We start from the raw sequence: 7,998 nt of genomic DNA, 5'->3' as shown, positions 1-7,998 counted from the left end.
CTGTTTTCGCATTCACACATTGGATTTTTCATTGTACATTTAGCATCAAAAGTTAGTGGAAACTTTTTGAATAGATATAGGGTTAATTTTTTTTTGTTCAGTAAATTGATTTTCGTCAATATTGTCATACCAATTGACTTTTATTTTTATAAGAGCATGTGTCTATTTATTTGCTCCGGTGATAAGGACTTTCAGACTCTTACTGACTTAAAATACCACCCCGTTCTCCTACTCCTGCTTTTCGAACCGGAGCCTCGGTAACCCATTAGGTAGTCCGCAGCAAAACATTGGCCCCACACTTATATTTTCTCTTGTGACGTACACAGAAATTCAAATTCCGTGACTTTACTTCTAGAATCAGTTGTGTATAGGTAAATAACAAAAAGAGCTTTTCTCCATTAATTTACGTGAGTAAATCGTGTTTTTAGTTAAATAAGAAAAATGTAAAATTTAGTCTTTTGTAACCGACTGTATTCAATATACCGTTTGATAAAACCCAACTGTTGGTTGGCTAAGTGCTTTTAAAAGAACAATATTTAGTGTGTGCTGAGTTATTGTCAAGGTCATTTCAATTTGTTTTATATCACCACGTTTATCGTAAAAACACGTGTAGACGAATTTAACACTACATAATTTTATTCTTCTTATAGAGGCGAGCTTACATAATGAGATAATCTAGAATTATCTGTTGTACGGTAATAGGTTTACTATCACAAAGCAATCAGAGAAAATGTTTTATTTCTCTCCGTATTATGTATTTTAAAGAATAATTTTAATGAACAATCTCTTGAAAAAACTGGTTGTTTTTATGGATGAATAATTAATATATGGTATTTAATATTACTGAACAGATTTTGATGAAAATGGGACTTTAGGGAACAGTGACTAAAGTTCTCGAAGAAAAGAAGGAATCTCCGACCAGGCGAGGTGACGGTGGGCATTCTGCTTAACTGTTGTTATTTGGGATTTTGTTTGTTTTGTTGTCATGTAAACTGTGAATGTGCGATGTAGGATTTATGACAATACGGTTATGACAGTGTTATGTGCAATTTTGTGTCATGTGTCGCCACTGGTAACTTAGATATTTAATTGAAGCATGAGACGCAACCCTGATGATTATTAAGTATACCGTCAGATCTATAATGAACAAATTAACTTACAGATAAAAGCGAGCACAGAAATGAAAGCTAGATTCTCTAAGGACCGAAGTTAAAAATTTAGGTCTTGCTTGCCTAGGGGAGCTGTACACGCGTCTATACGAAATAATTCAGAGCAAAACTGACGTAATGTTATGTTTATATTCCCATATTCAATCAGCTAATGCTTTTATATTGATTGAGACCATGTTTAGAGGTAAACATAATATATACAACAACTTTTCGCCTTTTAGGTTATTAGTTATGTTGCTAAAGGGCGCGAACCTTTTGCCAAACGCCAGTCACAATACGAGACCCTGAACACTATTTAATTCGAAAATCCAATATAATAATAAAATATTTATTCCCGTTTTTTCGAACATAGAGACTCGAACTTCAATATTACGCTGTTGTATTTTTATAATAACTATCGTGAGACATACTAAATTAACTAAAAATCACGGTTTACTCACGTAAATTATTGGAAGAGCTCTACTAGTTTCGAGTCACATAGGGACTCTTCATCATGAGCAGCGTGCGCAGACGTGGCGACGTCACGCAGATTACTGGGAAAGATATAGGGTTATAAAATACACTAATTCTGTTGATAAGAGGTGGAAACAAGAAAAATATACTTTTAAATTTAATTACGTAACGCCCCAAAAAGGTTTATTTGTTATGCCCGCATTAACTATTATCTACAACTGTTTCATTGTGAGCGTTGATGGTGCATGAGATTAATATTCATTGGTACACATAGCTTAGCACCTGGTGGAAACTGACTCAGCTAAACTGCTAAGCTATGTTTTTATATGGAAATATGCGTGCTATGGATGGTTTTCCTACTATGAGTATTGGTGGAAACGGTCACATAGTTTTACAGCTTACCTATTACATCTTCGTAGTATAGCTATATAGCACATCTCTGGTGCAAAGGCACGCAAGATGTCATATTTAAAAATTATTGTTTACTTTTTTCGTGCAAATTTATTAATTTGATAAATTGTTTATGCCGAGTTAATAGTCTTAGATAATTATGCATGAATATAAAATTATAATGCAGTTGGAAAAATATAAAAGCATTATTTAATAGCAGAACAGACACAAAACGTACCACTTTTTTAAAACCTTTTATTGAAGTTACGTCCACATCCAGCTTGAGTAAACATATAAAAACAAATCTTGTTTATTTATCAACCTTTTTGTTTGCTTCAAGAGCCCCAGGGGATGAAAAAAATGACCCATTTTTTGTTGAGAAAACAAAATAAATACGGACTCGGAAAGCATATTATGCTGTATGTTATAAGATTTTTCATTTTCTAACCTGTCGTCTAGTTTTTTTACACATAATAATCGCATTATAGTGGTTGGAACTGTTGGTAAAGTTGTTCAATTTTCAAGTCGCAAAATATTTAAAAAACCTGATTTACACAAAAGCATGAATTAATGACACATGCCAACATCTAATAATCTTATTGAAAACAAAGTGTTCCATACCATGACTTTGTGTTTCATTAATCATAAACAGCTGTAGCGATTCGATGAGATTTTCATTGACTGTTGTTGTTATTTTTAGTTTGTGATTTGTACAATTAAACTGTATTTCTTTTATTATATGTACTTTTTGATTTAATATGGTTATATATTACTTCCAAATAGTAACTATTTAGGGTCCATTTCTAACTAAGGTTAACTAACTGACTTGTCTGATTTAAATATAATTTCTCCACGAACACATGCGTTTAGGGGGGGAGTCTGTTTGTTTGTTTGTTGATACAATCCAATGGCCCCATTTATTTCCATAACGATTCATCCAAGATGCGGTTTTCTATGTATATATACATTTTTATACGTATTTGTGATATATTAACAGATGGTTCTCGGGTAAATAATTACGAGGGGAGAAAGGAATTTTAATATTTCACCCACGACGGAAAAGGAAGCATAATTTTTCTGTCAGACATTGTTTGTTTGTGCGTGCATTCCAATGTTGTGATTCATATAAACGATTCCAAAGTTATCTTCAAAACTTTGTTTGTATATTTATCTCACTAATATTATAAACGTGAACGTGTCCGACAATCACGCTGAAACTACTGAACGGATGTTGATGAAATTTGATATACATACAGGGTATGAGCTGACTTAGATGATAGGATACTCACTTTTTATCTCTGCCAGAAGCTAGTAAATAATAATAAGATTATTTATGCCACTTGGCGAGCTGATATAATTGATTGAAAGAGGTGGCTCACAAATTAATTAATAATCTATACTTAATATTAAGATTTGCATATTACTCACACTTCTTACCTCTTAAAACCAGTTCAACCATGAAGTAATAATAAAAACAAAGTAGTACACTATATTTAGACTTGAATATAACATCGAAGTGTCCTCGACATGTTATATTCAATCAATACAATACAATATATATCGGGAGATCTCGACAAAACGTGGAAGGCACAATGTGAAGAGTGCTTGACTATCGTCGTACACTCAGTTACACATCAAGCTACGCAAACCAGTATAAACTGACCTGTCTCATGTGCTGAAAGATCATACTAAGCGAGGTCATGATAAACTGGTATTGTGTAACTTGATTTGTACAGTTGAAAAGCACGGTCTAAACAATGAAGCCTCTTACATGTTTCCTGTGTTGTTTGCTTACATCTTTACCGATATAAACCTCTATATTTTGAGGATATTGACACTTTCTGTTAATAACGATAAGTCTTAATTTTGCTTGAAAATAAACTTTGTTTTATCATCATCGCACTGTAAATAGCCGCTGCTGAACAAAGGCCTCTTCTCATACGTGAAAGGTATAAGCATTAATTTACCACGCTTGCTCAATATATACGTAAGTCCACATTTTCTCACGATGTCGATATATTTCTCTCGACTAGTCATAGAGAGACCTATCATTGGTCAAACTATAAAGTTTAGTAAACTTAACGATAACGTTAAGTTTTGAGACTGTCTTTTTTAAGGGGGGAAAATCATCCAATGACTTCTTCCGTCTTGGGCGAGACGAGAGGGAGTGTCAGACTCTTACTGACTAAAAACCACCCCGTTCCTACTTCTGCCACTGGATACCAACTGTGGTGGTCTGATGGCTCTTTGAGGCGCGCGCGGATTGCCTAATATCCATCCATTGAAACTTTCACGACACATCCATCTATTCATCTCATTGCAAACAGCAGCGACTGTCTCGGGCTATTGCTGTTTATCTTTACCGATGTAGTTTAAAATTAATTTATAAATAACTAAATTATTAAGAGTCCAGTTTCATTAAGATCGAATTAATCTCTAAAGCTCTAAAACTAAAGTTTCGTTGAGTCAAAGCGGCTGAACTAATGAAGATGGATTTCACCTCAATTAATATAATTACAAATTAACGTCCATTGTTCTGAAGTGCTTCATTTCTATAAAGATAGATTTACTTTAAACTAAACTAAACATAACTATAATATAAACTAAGTTGTGCTGTCGAACTCGAGAATGTTTATTGAACCTGATATCAGGTATTGGCCAATGGACTTATTCTTTATTTCGATGCATTGGATGAATAAAAAAGCAAATTATTCAGGCAATCTGTTGAAATATTTTGTTAGATAAAATTACGAAATCAATATAGAAGTAAAATAGAAACTTAAACTTTAAGTGTGGGAAAGTCATGCTTCGGCACGAATGTGCTTGACCGGAGTGATACACAGTCTCACAGAAAACCGACATGAAACAATGCTTGTGTTGTGTAAGTGAGGTTACCGGAGGCCCAATTACCCTTTTCCCAATTAACCCTTAAATTCCTAACCCCAAAAGACCGGCAACGCGCTTGTAACGCCTATGGTGTTTCTGGTGTCCATGGGCGGCGGCGATTGTTTACCATCAGGTGATCCGTATTGTTCATTTACCGGCTTATACTATAAAAATAAAACTACAAATGAAACTGTAATACAACTCATTATAATGTAAAACATTTATTACATTTGTGGTAAAATACGTTGTACACTACTGGAAAGTTAAAGTTACGTCGACTGGTTTTCAATGACCAACCGCTGCCCGTCATCAACCGCTAACGATGGGTGATTCGATTCAACGAAGCGTTTTTTGGTCAGCTTAGTCGCATGGTGTACTGGCTAGTATAATAGTGATCTGTGGGTGTATTTACACAAATAAACACGTGTATTTTATGAGTGATTAAAGGGTAGTTTCCTGTAAGTAAATACAAGTTGTATTGTACGTTTTTCTCGCAACATCATTAGTAAAGGCTTCTTCTCATACTAATTAATCTCCACGCTTGCTCAATACGGGTTGACGATTTTAAACTAGTAATTATAAATAATAGTATAATTAATAGCCCAGGTTTCCTCTCGATGTTTTCCTTTACCCGCACTCTCATGCGTGAGAAGGCGTCTTAAACCTTAATTTCTTATGCAGTCATCAGGTCATTTTCCATGAAGAAATAAATGAATTTGTCACGGGAAAATGTCTACAGTTAGTTATATCAATGGTACCTAAACTTTTTTAAACGTTCACACTTAGCTTAAAGAATCGCCTCAAATAAATTGTTGAGTGCTTCTTAAAGAGACTTGATCTCATAATTATTCCAAAGAGAAGTCGAACAAAAACGTCACCGCAGTCGACTTCATTAAAAATACTTACAGTCGAAAGAGACTTGCATAATTACCTTTAACTTTGAAGTGCTCCTTAGTTTTTTAAGATAACAGAATGGCTTTTTTACTCGAGGTGAGAATAGTGAGTCTGTATTTGTATAAATGTTATATAAAAGTAATTTTACGTAAGTATAGGAATGTATTATACCTGTTATACAAAATTTCTGTCCTTTTATTTTATGCCAAGATTTTTTTATTGTTTATAAATATTTTAATTGTAACAATATTATATCTGAGGGCTTTCGCCCACAACGACTTTTTGTAGCCATTCAGTCATTCTATCTTCACAACAGTATCACTACAAAAAGAATCCTTGAGCGAGGTTCCTAAACCCTAAAGAATGCTTCTTTCCTTTTCTTCTTTCTAAGTTAGTATTTACAAGAAACCCAATAATACTAACTCTTTGTTAGCAAAAGTTATTAAAACTAATTGTATTATATTTAATGCAGGAGTCAGAATAACGTATATCATCAACAGCACAAAAAGACCGGGAAAAGCCCAGTCACCAAACACCACGGTTAGATTAAAAATTAAGCAAATATGTGGCTTATGTGGTTGTAACATGTATTATTATCGTATCAACAACCGGTTTCACAAACTGCCTCAATGTAGTTGAAAATTTTAAATAATTTGGATCCCATCGTCCGAAACAAAATGACGCCGGGATCAGGGACTTGTCAGGAGTTGTCCAGAGCACTTTGCGCTTCCCAGCCCCTCATTAAGTCTGGGCAGTAATCAAATTTGTCAGGTTTTACCCGAACAATGTAAAATGACAGATTTCAGGTGTACGGAACCCTTCATAAAACAATGTTTTTGTTTTAAACAAATTTTTATGTTTGATAAATTTATGCATTGTTTATACTTCGCATTATAATGGCTCATTAAATTCCTGTTTTTGTTATTGTATTGTTGCGTTAATTCATTTATTGATTTCGTTGATATTCTTAAAATTAGCGAACGAGAATCGTCATCATCGTCCTATCAGCCACTGGACGTCCATTGCTGAACATAGGCTTTGACCAATGACCTTCCAGTACCCTTAGTACGAGTTTGTTTACGCCGGCCAATCAAAGCGCCAAAAGAACTCTCGTTTCGTTTTTGTTTAACGTAAAGCAAACTCATACTAAGGGTATAGAAAGACCGGTTAGAATATAATATTATGCACATTTGTCTAAACATACGTAATTATTTAACGAATATCCCGTATATACATGTACGTATATCTTCAAGTATATTACAAGTACACTGTATAAAATGTATCATACATTTCCACCTAAAATATTGGAAGCGTAATAACTTTGTAAATACTTAGTTCTTAAAGTACACCCATGTGTGTACCTATTTCAATGTTATTCAGTAATTTCAACAAGGACACCTATATTTCAGTGGTTTAGGTTTAATATAACTATCTAAATAGTTGTAAATACTGCGGTTATACTGAACTAGTAAGTTAAAGAGAAAATGTTACGCCTAAAGAGAATTCTATAAACTATTTGCTTCAAAGCCTATTCATATATTTGTCACAAGAACCGTAAGTTTATAAATTTCATAGGAATATTATAAACTTACGTACATTTTCTATGAAAATTATAAACTTACGTAGAATTCTAAACGAGAGATAAATTGTAGGTAATATTTTTGTCCACATTTTCGTTATCTTATAAACTGAAGGAATTCACTCTGAAAATTAAAAGTAAGCAATAACGCGCTCTGATTAATAAGTCGCGTTTTCCTTCTTTAATTATCAACATCACATAATAAAAGAGCCGTGTGTTATTTTGCATATTTTTTTGAAGGAAGCGTAATTTTAAATGTAGTTCTATGATTATGTCATTGGTTAAGATTTAGTTATATATTATTTTTAGTAGTAGTAGTAGTAGTAGTTAAACTTACCACAAGACGTCACAAATGAATAAATTTACAAAAATCTGTACGCAAAATATAAAAATTTATCTCTCGTCTACAATCTTACGCAAGCTTATAATTTTCCTAGAACATTTTATATACAGTACTTATTATGTAGCCACTGTAAAACATAGTCTCCATAATCACTATCCTCGATCTTTACCAACTTTGTTGCCGTCAAAACTTGAAGTTTTCAGTCGCAAATTGTTACGTAATTTATGATGATGTATTCCTCGCCCAAATATGTTAATCTCGGTAACTTGTTTGAGACCAAAAGT

Source organism: Spodoptera frugiperda, chromosome 29 (genome assembly GCF_023101765.2).
Source record: "Spodoptera frugiperda isolate SF20-4 chromosome 29, AGI-APGP_CSIRO_Sfru_2.0, whole genome shotgun sequence".
NCBI lineage: Eukaryota > Metazoa > Arthropoda > Insecta > Lepidoptera > Noctuidae > Spodoptera > Spodoptera frugiperda.
Note: the sequence above shows the minus strand (reverse complement) of the source record.